We start from the raw sequence: 12,552 nt of genomic DNA on the forward strand, positions 1-12,552 counted from the left end.
CTGCAGCTAGCCTGCATGACAACCACTCACTACAATTGATGTAGACAACACCAACATAACTTCACTGGAATTCTGCAATATGTGCTAGTCCGTACCTACCATACCTCTTTCTGGCAGGTGCAGTAGGTGTATGTCAACACACAGAATCACATAATACTGGACATTGAGGCTTGAGAAGCTCCTCAAATATTGATCCCAGCCTTGAGTACATGAGATTGAGCTAAATATTCAAAGGGCGTTGAGATGACAAGGCCTCAAGATAAGTTGAACCTAGCCCACGTGACAATTACTCACTACAAAGTGGAATGCCATCACAAACATATCTTCATTGGGGTTCTAGAGGATGGGCTACCAACCTCTTTCCAGCAAGTTCACATTTTAAACCCCATTTTATCTACACAAACCTATACATGCATGTGTAGCCCATGTATAGAAAAACATTTTTCCACATCCTTCATTCTACTTTGCCTTTTTCAGAAAGAACTAAAAGCAAGAAGTGCTTCAAACTATCTAACATACCGGTTCATCAAGACATACAATCTTTGGATCACCAATCAAAGCAATAGCCACACTTAGTCTTCGTTTCATCCCTCCACTGTAATTTCCTGCTCTGATGTGCACTGCTTCCAGTAGGTTGACTCGTTCCATTAACTCCAGAGAGTGCTTTTAACAAATCCCAAAAGGGCCCTATTAGAATCAATTCAAGAACTTCGATAGCATATAATAAGGCCACCTACCATTACAAAAAAGGAGAGCCTTACTTGTTTAATGTGAGCTTGATGCAAACCCTTGATGCAGGCAAACAAGTAAAGATGTTCTAGCCCAGTAAGACTCTCCCACAAGATATCGAACTGCAACGATCTAACCAACTTAGTCATTTGCATTGTATTACAAAAGATTTCATGGTGTAAACACATGAACAAAAAATACCTGAGGACAGACACCCATGTGTCTCCTTATCTGAGCCATCCCAGCCGGGCTCGTTATTGAGTCTCCATGAATTAAAACTGTAGGAAGCCCGTGTGTTTCAGTCAATCATGCAGATGTATTACTTAGCAATAACCTTATAGCATGTAATTCATTTTGTGCAAGCTCACAATTCCTGAAAACATACCATCACCACCTGAAATAGGCAATACTCCCGTTATGCAGCTGATTGTTGTGCTTTTACCTGCCCCGTTTTGTCCAAGCAGGCAAAAAAGTGAATCCTTTTCAATGGTTATCCATAATCCCTGAATTCAGCACAAACCGAAGCTTCAGAAATTGAAACACTGCTAATTCTCTTTTCATTTCGCCCAGTTTACATTTTGTTCAAAAGAAGCACCTAAAAGGGAAAAACTTTTATGTACAGGTCAAACTGACCTAAAAATCAAGTGCAAATCTCAGGTTGCTATGTATCATAGAGCCAAAACAATGATCATCAGAAAAAAAAATTGAGGTCAAAATATTGTATGTAGGATGGCGACTGGTGGTAATGCACAAATGATCCTATCACTTAATGCTGTACAAGGATGCACTGTAGGGACATAAGTGCATATAGCAGAGAGCAACTTGGTGATCGCATGATGACTTCCCTCAAAGCTCCTGCCATGAGCTGTGACGTCCTACTGCCCACCTCCGACACCTGACTTAAATCTCCTTCATTTCACAGCATCCTAGGGCTACGCCGTCACCAGCTGAAGTGGCCAATGCTGGTGTGGCACTAAATGTTGATACAGCACTAATACTGTGGCAGTCATGTGGTGGCAACAGCGACCAAGGGCAGCACGAGCAGTAGAATAGCTGGGAATTCCCAGGGCAATCTGTGGACTTGTTGCCCACCTCTGCAGTTCTCAAGCACTTACCACGTTTGAACCACTGGAGTTGCTCCTGCCCTTGCAAGCTTTTCTCTTATTGAAGTTAAGCTCCAAAAAACACTCCAACAAGATTGTATCACATTCATTCATGATTCCAAAATTCCCATACCCTCCATAGAACATCCAAGGGTTTCCTCTCCCAGCCAATCCAGTGATGGTAGGCACGCCTCCCATGTGCCCAAGGACATTGGTGTTTCCCCCAAAATACTGTTGTTGTTGTTGCCAGAGCTGCTGCTGTCACTAACAAAGCAGTTGTAAACTTTGTTCCAATCAATACAAACAAATGAATACCACCATGGGTGCCTGTATAGAGTCCAGCATCTCTCAAAGAAAAACTCCACCTGCCTCCAAAATACCATACCCTCCATATTACATTCAAGGACTTTCTCTCCCAGCCAGTCCAGTGACAGTAGGCACGCCTCCCATGTACAGTAGGAAATTGGTGTTTCCTCCGAAATATTTCTGTTGTTATTGTTGTTCCTGGAGCTGCTTTGCCGTTGCTCAAGGAGCAGCTGTATACTTTTATGCATATAAGTACAACTGCTGGGACTCTTGCTCTACTTCTGCTCCTGCGAGAAAGCCAGAGAAGAGGGCCCCAGACCGTATTTAAAGGCCCCTGGCCATTCAAAATCAATCATGAAAAGCATCAAGTTTAAAAGCATCTCCTCTCCTCAAAAGCTGCCAACGTAAATTTAGGAAATCCATACAACTGCCACGTCAGCAACCAGCAGCACAAAACGCAGATCTGTCCGTATAGTGCCACGTCAGCAGCGTAAATCATGAAAATCCGTACTACAGGCCACATCATCATGTCAGCGTAGACTGCGGGTGTCCGTACTGCTGCCTCCAACGTCATCACTTTGCTACGCAAGAAATTGTGTGTGTGTGTGTGTGTGTGTGTGTGTGTGTGTGTGTGTGTGTTCATATTTTAGGCCCCATTGGACGGGGTCCTACAAGTTGAAAAGACTTTTAATCATTCGGTCCACTCGGCAAAGGAACTGTATTTATTAGAACTTCTTATCTACACTTCTAGGGTTTAGGTTGCTCGGCCGGGATCTGCAAGTTGGCTAGGGTTCTTGAAACAAGAGTAATCGTCCACGATTACAATAACGGGAGAGCACCACAAGCCAACGGAAAAGAACAAATGGAACAAACTTTAAGCACTTCAAACAACTAAACGGAAAGAGATATACGACACAGGAGATACAGAGTGGCTGAGTTCCACCCCAAAAGAGCATTGGCCCCAAACGATGGCGCCTCTTTTGGTATTTCTTTATATTGCTTCAACTCTATACAATTATTGGGACTCTTGCTCTACTTCCGCTCCTTCTAGAATGCTAGAGAAGAAACCCTCACGCCGTATTTAAAGGCCCCTAGCCATTCAAAAGCAATACATGAAAAGCATCAAAGTTTAAAGCATCGGGTCCTCTAAAAAGCTGCCAACGGAAATTTAAGGAATCCGTACATTGCCACGTCAGCAACCAGCAACACAAAACACAGATCTGTCTGTGCAGTGCCACGTTATCGAGAAATTTGCGGTCTTACTAGGAAAACACAGGACTTTTGGCTATGAGAGTTTGTGAGAGAACTCCAAAAACTATATGAAGGAGTTATACCATAGATGCCATGAAGTATAGGGTTTAAAAAGGAGCGAAATCAAAGAAGCCCCACTCTTTCTCTCTTGCACTCACACACACAAAGAAAGAACACAAAAGAGAATATCAAAACAGCACAAAGATGAAAACATCATGGCTATGGTCGTATCGTATCATGGGTAATATGAAAGGGTTAATAGATGAGTTAATGGCGTTCAATCTTTGTCGACCAAACAGGCTACGGATTGTTTTTTGGAATTGTAATTTTGTGCTTACCATAATAAATATGTTTTGTTTAGTTATTGGGATTAATTGTGTGTACAAATCATCTTGGTTCATAGCAAGATAACTACACTTACGTCAAAAGAAAAGTTATAGTTTATAAGGGGTAGTATGATGGGATCCGATGAAAGAAGTATTTCATTGAGCCTTGTAAGCCAAAGAGAAACACTATACGTTGTTGAAAGTATATTTTACGGCTAATCCATACGTTAATTATAATAGATCGCATAGAGTGGAAGCGACAGAAATTCATATCATGTGGATTATTCATCTAAGATAGTATGTGAGAAATGTAGATATGAGAGAAGTGAAGAGACGAGAAGTTTCCCTTCCAAGCCCTATTCTTGTCCGTAGGCAATAAAGATACTGCGGGGAGAGATGTACCTGTAGCAAGGAGAACCTAGAATTTGTAAAGAGAATGACTTTCTAAGAGTGAGAGATATAGATTTAGTTAGGAAGGGAGATGAAATTAAAGATATATGTTGGAAAAAGAAAACAACAAAAAACCAACAAAATATCAAAGTAAAACACATCTTACTTGACAAACTCTTCGGGAGTTATTCACCATTATGATGGAGAGAGAAGAAGAGGGAAGACTTCAACTCTGATTAATGCATCAAGTTCAAGACCTCCTTTGATTAGAGTTCATCTGCCAAAGATAGTTTACAAGAATGGCTAGTCTTCCTCTAGGAGCAAGTGTAGGCTTAGGCCTATATTAATGGCTAAGTACAATTAGGCATCAATCCTCTCACTCTCGCATGAATTCATCTCATGAATGGTTTACAAGGAAGAAGAGGTCCCCTTTTATACGTGAAGGGAACCCCCAAGGGTTAAACAAGAAAGAGAAGAGCCAATGTGAACATGAACTGGAAAAGTTTGAAATGGGTTGTTCCTACATGATGTGGGCACACTGGGGCCCAAGACTGGGATCCACCATTTTGATCATAGCTCCTCAATTGTGGCTCCAAATAAAGAAATAAAAATAAGGGCAAAAAATTCAGCTCATTAGCTACGACTTCCATTTTATATACTTTTTCCAATTTGGATTGGAACTTTGTGTTAAAAAATCATCAAAATAAGATACATTTCTGGCAGCAAAAGCCTTTTTGTGGTCCCCTTAGCATAGACTTTCATTTGATTCCAATGGACACCTCATGCAATATGAAAGCATGACATTGCTCTTTGACAAAGTTTTGTAATCATGCTTGCAATAATGCATTAAAATAAGTGTAACTTTGAAAATCATGCAAGCTAGTGTCCCACTAGGATTTGATTCCTTCATAGTAGCTATTAAAAAAAAATACAAGAAAAATATGAAGAATACATAGAATATATATATATTGAAAGTTGCCCTAAATATAGGATCTAGCTAGGGTGTGAGAAAATAATGAGATAGTAGAAATAAAAATCAATGCTTTTTGCCCCAAGTTAAAGAAGCGGAGCTATTGACGCTTTTTTCCACAGTACTTTCTAAGGGTAAAGTAAGAATATGTTACTCTTGCGATAAATAATAGAATGAGATAGAAAGCTTGTTATTATACTTAGATATGCATATGTACCTTATAGGAAATATACTTATGTATCTAAAAAGTTACAAGATAGATCTTGTAGCATTCGTTCCCACTATGTACGTGTCACAGCACGACAACGTCAACAACATAAATCACGAAAACAATATTGTGGTCACGTCAGCATGTAAACATAAAATGCGGATGTCTAAACTGTTGCCTTTGCTACGCAAGAAATTGTGCGTATGTGTGCAAGATAGATCTTGTAGCATTCGTTCCCAGTATGTACATGTCACAGCACGACAATGTCAGCAGCGTAAATCACGAAAATCCGTACTGTAGTCACGTCAGTATGTCAACGTAAAATACGAGCGTCCATACTGTTGCCTTTGCTACGCAAGAAATTGTGTGCATGTGTCTTCATAATTTTAAGCCCCATCGGACGGGATCCTATATGTTGAAAGACTTTTTATCATTCGGTCCACTCGGCGAGAAATTGTAAGTTAGTGAGAACTTCTTCTGCTACTTCTAAGGTTTAGGCTCCTCGGTCGAGATCTGTAAGTTGTCTAGGGTTGGGTCCCGCCCGGGTCTTTAGTGGCTTGACACGTCAATAGTTTGTGACATTCCCCCTTCTTGAGAGAAGAGTAATCGTCCGCAACTACAGTATATCTGCAAAACAACTCAAGTTACCTCAAAAATATCTAAGGGATGGTCAGTTTTCTCATTCCATATCAGAGCTCTTGATATTCTGGTGCAAAAAAATTAGCAATCACACCAAAACCGTGCTGATTTTTAACGGGTGTCTCGATGCACTAAAATTACATACCTAGGAAATCTTACCCAACTAGGAATATTCAATGATTGACTCATCACAATGCCACACAAATGCTCACATATGCATGTTACACGTTGAGCACTCCTCCCAGACAAACGGCCTTAGGCATGAAGCTACTCAACGACTACCTCCTCACTCCCCCTACAAATAACCTATAAAGGTCCGAGCCATGAGCTTAGAGGACTAATACAACCAAACGCTCCCTAGACCGCAGCCTACGTTGCTTGGAGGTTTCAAGCATACAACTAAACGCTCCCCAAACACCCGATCTGCATCGTTCAGAGGTTTTTTTAGCATACAACAAAACACTCCCTAGACACTAGGTCTCCGTCGTTCCGAGGTTTCAAACATTATCAAACATCAATTCTTCTCTTCGATACTCCGTGTTACGTCCTCGAAAATCAGGCTCACCTCCCAGCCATAGAGCCAGTACGGGCTCACCCCTGAGCCTGGAAGCTTGCAGCCAAGCAGGCTAGCTTCTTGCCACAAGGGCTTGTGTCCCATACCACTAAACCCACACCAATACGGGTGTGCGGGTAGAGCTTCCAAGGGCCTAGGATCCAAGTGTGGTGATCACACCAGATGTCTCATAAATGAGGCTCAAGTCCTATTTGCAGGACTTCATGTCCAAAGGGCCAGGTTCATAACACTTTTTGTTACGTCCCCAGACATCAAGATGGGCGCCTACAATATGCCCAGTCAGTGTGAACCTGGCCCTTTCAATATGAAATCCTGCAAATAGGACTTGAGCCTCATTTATGAGACATCTGGTGTGATCACCACACTTGGACTCTAGGCCCTTGGCAGCTCTATCCGCACACCCATACTAGTGTGGGCATGGGACACCAACCCTTTTGGAAGAGGCTAACCCACTTGGCTGCAGGCTCCCAGGCTCGAGGGTGAGCCCGCATTGGCTCTATGGCTGGGAGGTGAGCCTGATGTCCTCTCACTACATATGTTAGGGTGTGATTTTGGCTTACGTCATGTCATGTGTGCAAGATGGATCCAGCGTGGGACTAACACTCCGCCCAAGAGTAAATCACAACTCATTGAAACCGGTATGAAAACTAGAGTCAAACAATTCTCAAATTGGCACCAAGACAGGTTTAAAACAGATACAATCCATTTCAAACAAATCTCAAACGGTACTTTCTCAAAAAAAGTTCAAAAAGGTATCTAGATACAAAGCAAGTAGAAAATTTATTCAAGGTTTTGTTCGGACAGTCGAACTTTGAAGATGACTGGCTTGTCCTTCTGCATCAAGGTGATCGTTCGGTTATGGATCTAGAGTGTCGCCTCATTCTTGTCGTGCCAAGGCATGCCCAAGAGAGCGTTGCAATTGCCCAACTTCATGATGTGGAAATCGGCTTTTCCTTAGTATCGTTGGTGGATAGTTACCGTAAGAGCACCAATGAGTGGTACCACCTTTTGGGTTTGCCCCGTGGCTTGCTCAGCTTCAAGTTCTCCACCTTGAGAATCATAATCAAATCCCATCTGCTTGAGGAATTCAGGATGGATGAAATTCTCGGTAGCTCCTGGGTCAAAGAAGATAAGGACTTTCAAGCCGTTGATTTTACCATAAGCTCTGGACAATTCATTTGAATTTTCAAGATTAATACCATAAATATCAGGCCAATGGCAGGCCTAGCTCTCTTAGCCGGAGGTGACCCTGGGGATCTATCTGCTCTCGGAGCTGGAGGTTGTTCTAAGGATGTCTCGCCTCATTGAGGACAAGAATTGTAAGTATGCATAACACAAACATCAAATAAGGTGGCATAAGAACTCCTGGCTCGCTGCTGCTCGCACCTCTCCCCCTTGCGCCATCGCCCTCCCTCACTCCCTCGCGCTGCTCTCCCGCTTGTCCACCTCGCGCTACCCCCTTCCCCTCGCACTACCCCTGCTGCTGTCCGCTGCACTGGCAGCCCGCTACTCAGCTTAGCCCGCTCTCCCCCCCCCCCCCCCCCTCGCGCTACCCCCCGTTGTTGCCTGCTGCCCAGCCAGCCCGAAGCAGCTCCCGCAGTCAACCTCGCCAGCCCGCCCCCTCCCACTATCCGCCCCCCTCGCTTGCTTTTTACCGTTAGCCTTCTCCCTCTCCATTCTTGCTTGACGGGCGTCGCCAGCACCTTCGACGTGCTCGGTCCAACAGGTCTTCCCCCCCTTTCTTTCGTCGACGATCCTCCGCCTTTTCCTTACCAGTAGCAGACACAGATGGCGGCTCATGCTCCACCGCAGAGGGACTCCAATGAAGCCCCCTCGCCCGACCCCGCTGAGCCCACCATTCGACTTGCTCTTACGCCGGCAGAGCAAGCGAGCCTTGCCACAGAGGTAGAACGCTTGCAGGCGACTTCTGTCATCTGCAAGGTTCTCGGCACTCGTCCCAGTAGAGGAGAGCTGCGAGACCTTCTCCAGGCCCGCCTCCTCGCAGAGGTGGGCAAGATCTTGGATGTCCAGATTCTCGGACGGGGGTACTACCAGATTGAGTTCGAGACTTCCGAGATGGCCTCCAAGGTCATAGCTATGAGTCCATTGGCCATCCGAGCATCACGCGCCCACTTTCGACAGTGGCGACATGGTTTTGACCCGTCTTCGGATGTGCTAGTAGAGGAGGCGGACATCCCTATCTCAGTCTACTTTCCGGGTTTACGGAGGGAGTACCTCCCACTTCTCTCCAGGATTGGCTCCGCCATCGGAACTGTCCTGGAGACACCTCGTACGGCAGCATCAGTAGCTGCCAAGGCGGCTGGCATCCCTTCAGTTCGAGTTTTGGTCAGAGATACCCACACGCTCCCGAAGGTTATCCTTCTGCCTCGGGTGAGTGGGGGTTGGTTTAGACAGAGTGTGGAGTACTCGGGTCTCCCGAACCAGTGCTTCATTTGCAGACAGATGGGCCACCTAGCGAAGGCCTGTCCACGGAGGAGACCACGACCTGCACCCCAGCCTCAGCCCCAGCCAGGGGCCACAGCGACAGCCTGGCACTCAGAGTGGCCCCCAGGTGCCTACTCAGCAGCAGTGGGTTCCCACGGGGAACCGCTTTGGTCCTCTTGAGCAGGAGGAGCCCCCTACGCCAGCCACCGCCACCGCCACCGCCTCCGCTTCACCCTCGCCAGCCGCTCCGCCTTCCGATCTCCCCTCCTCCTCATGCCCTCCCCCGCCCTCTGCTACCGCTCACTCCCCACCTCGCCCCCCCCATATCTCTGCCGCCCCACCCCGTTTCTCCTCTCCCCCGCCCCCCCCCAGCCCCTTCTCCCCCTCCTCCTGCTTCAGTACCACAGTCGGCTCAGGAGACTGGACCCTTGCCGGCGGCCAGGAGATCTCTTGGCAGCGCCTTCGCCACGAGTCGCCTAGCGAGAGAGGGTCAGCCCTTCATGCGGCCCCCACTGCAGATTCAAACTTTTCCTCTTGCAGCTATCCCTCGTGGTTTGACGAGCTTTGACCTCCGACGCCGCTGGGATTTCTTCGATTACGGGTTTACTCGTTTTCTTGGCGATTCCGCAGCAGACCACGAGGCAGCCTGCTTCAGTGTCCACGTTTTGTTCCTCGCCGCTAGGGGGACAGAGGCCTTGGACTCAGCAGTTGGTTTCTCCTTCCCCCTATGTGGCAGGACTGAGACAAAGTGGTCCCTCGACTCAGTGGTGAGATGGTTGCACACACAGGTTCTCGAGTTCTCTCACCACATGGGAGAACTTGGCATTACAGATTTGCTGCAGACTTTGTGGCCACTGGCCAAGTTTGCGGTGATACCCCCAGATTCTGCAGGATGTAGACACATTGTGGTGTACTTTTTTACTGATACGCAGTGTTTGCCTTGCTATGTATTCATTCATGAGGACTCCTGGACAGAGGAGGTTGCTTTACGCACGCCTCGCTCTACTTGGGCTTGGACCAGGCACTCACTGCAGTCTCGCCTATCTAGAGGACGCTCGGATGCGGATTACTCCCCATCCAAGCCTGCTTCGAAGATAGCTCGTCTTGCTGCTGCGGCAGCATCTGTTCTCTCTCGCTCCCCATGAGGATCGTCTCGTGGAACGTGCAAGGACTAGGTGGGCCCCAGTTTCAGCGACAGCGGGGCCGATTGCGTCAGGAGCTTCAGCGTTGCCTTGTGGGAGGAGAGATTGATCTCCTTATGCTTCAGGAGCACCATTTGTCTGAGAGCCACATTTGGCGATGTGGTCAGATCTTGCGTGGACGCTATGATACCTTTTGGTCAGCTGCTTTTGGACCTGGAGGCATCCAGGGTGGGGTATGTATGACTATTGCGGACTCATTACAGCAGGCCATTGTGGGCAGAGGGATTATTGTACCAGGCAGGGCTCAGTGGATTACTATGCAGGTTCAGGGTAGCCTTGTGGGTTTCCTGAACATCTATGCGCCCAATGTGGCGAGTGCTCGTGCAGAGTTTTGGTCACAGATTGTTGAGTCTTTGCCACAGGTTGACCAGTGGTGTGTAGGAGGGGACTTCAACATGTTGGAGGACCCTTCTGACAGGATCGGAGGCAGCCATGCTACTTTGCATGGAGTCGAGTTAGCAGCTTGGGAGAGGTTTTGTATGACGTTGAGGGTCTCGGATACATGGCAGCATTCTGGCTTTGTGAGGCCTCCAGAGAGTCTTGCCTTCTCTAGATCGGACCGCAGAGTGGGAGGAGTGAATCTATCGCGCATAGATCGCTTCTACACTAGTGACCACTTCAGTGACTTGGGGGGATCAGTGGGCATCCTGGCAGGGACATCCTTCTCGGACCATGCACCAGTGATCCTCACAGTGGCAGACAGGCAGAGGAGTGGGAGCACGATGCTTCGCATCCCAGAGCGGGTCTTGTTGGACTCAGCACTCAGAGAGAGGGTCGAGGCTCTATGGACAGAGGGCATGGACAGCCAGGCTCCACCTGCAGACAGAGTGGCCTCAGGCCTAGCTCAGCTTAGCCACTTCTTTCTCCAAGAGTCTTTGGCTCGACGGGCTGCAACGAGAGAGGAGGAGCAGCGTCTCAGACCAGGCATTGCTTCACTACAGAGGATGCAGGAGCACCATCCAGACAGTCCATGGTTGGAGGAGCAGCTACAGCAGGCTCGACAGGAGCTTGCTTGCACAAAGGAGAGGCGCCATGAGTTTGCCTTGCACCGACAGGCATCTCAGTGGACTCAGGTGGGTGACAGAGTGACAGGTGTTTTTTTTGAGACAGTGGGACCTCGGCACTCGCATGCCAAGGTCAATCAGTTGAGGAGACCCGATGGGTCAGTTGTCTGTAAGCCAGAGGATATGCGTGCAGTTGCTACTGACTTTTACCGTAAGCTACTGTCGGCTGAGCCCGAGTCAGAGAGACAGGATGCATGCAGGGAGCAGGTCTGGGCACAGATGCCTTGTCTTGTGACTGAGGAGATGCGGCAGAGGCTTGAGTTACCTCTTCAGCTTGAGGAGTTGCACACGGCCCTCAGGGCCCTCCCTCGTGGTAGCTGTCCAGGTGAGGATGGGATGACTTTCACCTTCTTGTTGGAGTACTGGGACCTGCTTGGCCCAGATCTTTGTAGTGCCTTTCAGTACATTCTACACACATGAGTGAGGGCCTGATCTACCTCATTCCAAAGGAGGGTGGCTCTTTGGATGAGATTCGACAGTGGCGTCCCATCACCATTCTCAACTCAGCCTACAAAATTCTTGCCAAGGCTCTGAGTTTGAGGATTCAGCCACTTTTGGAGAGCCTTATACATGGGACTCAGACAGGTTTTGTCAAGGAACGCAGTATCCTTGACAACATCTTCACTTTTTGGGAGGCTTCTGCCCTTGCACGGCTCCGTGGGGAGGACCTTGTGATTCTTCTTCTCGATTTTGAGAAGGCATACGACAGAGTTGACTGGGACTTTCTAGAGGGCACGCTACGTAGGATGGGCTTCTCAGAGGCTTGGATCAGAGGGGTGTCAGCTTTGTACAGGCAGGCCCACAGTCAGGTGCTTTTGGCAGGAGGTAGAGGTGAGCGCTTCATGCTCACACGATCGGTCAGACAGGGTTGTCCTCTTGCCCCCTTTCTCTTTTTGTTCTATGCGGAGGCGATGAGCAGATTTTTGGTGTCACAGCAGGTTGGTTTGAGGGGCTTAGCACTCCCTATACGAGGAGATGAGCTTCTGGACGCTGAGTTTGCCGACGACTCAGCCTTGTACTTAGAGGGCCAGGAGGCCAATTTACACAGATGTGGGTAGGCCTTGGAGACCTTCTGCTGTGCATCGGGCGCACTGATCAACTGGAGAAAGACAGTGGCTTTCTCAGTTGGTAGTGCTCCTGTGCCAGATTGGATGCCAGGAGAGGGTTTCAGGTGGATTCCTCCAGGGACTGCAGTTCGGTACTTGGGTTGTCAGGTTGGTTTGGATTTGTCCCCCGAGCAGCAGATTGCTCCTCTTCTCCTGTCCATCAGGAGAAAGCCGTTACATTGGAGCTCAGCACGACTTTCGCTGGCAGTTAGAGTAGTAGTTGCCAACCAGGTGTTGTT

At 47.7% G+C, this 12,552-nt stretch overlaps 1 protein-coding gene across 1 annotated transcript in view; it reads right to left on the reverse strand.

Annotated features, from left to right (window-relative positions):
- Positions 1-975: 975 nt before the first annotated feature.
- LOC147440428 (ABC transporter A family member 2-like) overlaps positions 976-12,552 on the reverse strand; it is a 65,908-nt gene continuing 54,331 nt past the window's right edge. Inside the window, exons 9-10 of the mRNA XM_086530165.1 lie at positions 1,115-1,232; positions 976-1,007 (exon numbers count right to left, since the gene is read on the reverse strand). The gene's annotated coding sequence lies outside the window, so the exon portion shown is untranslated. The remainder of the gene's footprint in view (positions 1,008-1,114; positions 1,233-12,552) is intronic.

This window comes from Adiantum capillus-veneris, chromosome 15, assembly GCF_014529385.1.
Source record: "Adiantum capillus-veneris isolate H3 chromosome 15, ASM1452938v2, whole genome shotgun sequence".
Classification (NCBI taxonomy): domain Eukaryota; kingdom Viridiplantae; phylum Streptophyta; class Polypodiopsida; order Polypodiales; family Pteridaceae; genus Adiantum; species Adiantum capillus-veneris.